The sequence below is a fragment of the Heterodontus francisci genome, chromosome 41 (assembly GCF_036365525.1).
Source record: "Heterodontus francisci isolate sHetFra1 chromosome 41, sHetFra1.hap1, whole genome shotgun sequence".
NCBI classification, from domain to species: domain Eukaryota; kingdom Metazoa; phylum Chordata; class Chondrichthyes; order Heterodontiformes; family Heterodontidae; genus Heterodontus; species Heterodontus francisci.
The window spans coordinates 30,746,238-30,748,005 of NC_090411.1; the positions used below are offsets into that span (position 1 = coordinate 30,746,238).

Below are 1,768 nucleotides of genomic sequence, written 5' to 3' on the forward strand. Positions count from 1 at the left end.
GTCCCTGGTGAAGACACTGTTCTGAATGCTGTTCTTCAGAGGACTCGATATGATGTTGACAAGAGAGAAGAGCATTTGGCTCGCTTCTTTAATCTTGTGAGATTGCATTAACTATCCAAAGAAACTCTGGAGGAGTTTATGATGCCTGAAAGTTTACTAGCAAATGCATGGAACCCATTTGTGATGTTCAAAATAAATTTGAGGAGTTTAATGGGCTCTTTCCTGACACAAGACCATCTATGACAGAAAAATATATATTTGCTCAAAAAACTGAAGAAAGTAGTGCAAATACAAATAGGGCGGCACATTGGCACAGTGGTTAGCACCGCAGCCTCACAGCTCCAGCGACCCGGGTTCTGTTCTGGGTACTGCCTGTGCGGAGTTTGCAAGTTCTCCCTGTGACCGCGTGGGTTTCTGCTGGGTGCTCCAGTTTCCTCCCACAGCCAAAGGCTTGCAGGTTGATAGGTAAATTGGCCATTGTAAATTGCCCCTAGTGTAGGTAGTAGGAGAATTGAGAGAAGGTGGGGATGTGGTAGGGGACATGGGATTAATGTAGGATTAGTATAAATGGGTGGTTGATGGTCAGCACAGACTCAGTGGGCTGAAGGGCCTGTTTCAGTGCTGTATCTTTCTATGACTCTATTTTGCTACAACACTGAAAGTGTTACCTGGAAGGAGCTGCCTGCTACAACTATTATTGATTTTCCAGGGTCAAGTTTGGTTACCTTTGAAGAAAAAAATATTTAATACAGGAGGATGTAAGATTAGCTGAAGCAAATCTATACGACTGCACATTGCAAAACGATGTCATGATGCAACTGACTAGACATAGTGCTACTTCCCAAGGACAAACAATTTCACTTCTGTTTTAGCAATGAAAATCTCTTGAACCCTGCACACATCCGTTATTGCAATGAATCAGCTTTTTGTAGTAGGTTGGAAAACCAGAGGAGGGTGAGCCTTTCAAATGTTGAATCCTGCAACCCTCTGCCAAAGATTGGAGATCAGTGAGTCATTTGCCAAGACGAATTTACTATCCAGAATCCTTGTCCTTGGATCTGAGGTGGAAATAGCTGTTATCTTCAATAGATTGTTTCTTTAAATACAATGTGTCCTCTGATCAGTGGTCAGAACTTGTTGCAGAATTTGGCCAGTTTTCTCATGCTACTCTTGTGAAAGCTGTCCCAGTAAATTGCACTTTGTACTTATGTGACCTGTCTACTCACAAAGTTTTTGTCCAGAAACCTGTGTTTGGAAAGTCGAGGGCTCATTTGAGTGTGCGGGCTTCAATGCAGGAGACAATGGGATTTCAGGCAGGGTGGGGATTATGCTGCTGATGAAATCACTAGTGAAGTACAGGTGTAGCACAGTAGCAGATCCAAATGAGAGGAAAATGTTATCAATGCCTAGGGCTTTAACAGAGCTTCACTATCAGGTAATTCAATTTAACAGATATAGATAGCCCTGGAAAAGCCAATCGTAATGTCCATTTTTAATTGGTGATAAATTGCTTTTTATTTAGTCCCAACTATTTATTTAAATTATGTTTTTACTTTAAAAAAAAATTATTTTGGGGAAAAAAGCTTGAAAACTATGTCACCTCACTTCTCTCCTATCAGCAGGAATGTGGTGCCATGGACCATTCCTCATCTTGAGTTCTAGATGATGAATGCTGGCAAGCTATTTGACAATACTGACCGTCACAGCCAAGCTTAATCCCTTTGACATATTGGGGGGAATTTTATGCTCTCCCGCACAATGGTTTGGA

The 1,768-nt window shown here is 41.6% G+C and overlaps 1 pseudogene; it reads left to right on the forward strand.

Moving 5' to 3' along the window:
* Nucleotides 1-633: 633 nt before the first annotated feature.
* LOC137353624 (kelch repeat and BTB domain-containing protein 3-like) lies at nucleotides 634-1,483 on the forward strand (annotated as a pseudogene).
* Nucleotides 1,484-1,768: the final 285 nt, after the last annotated feature.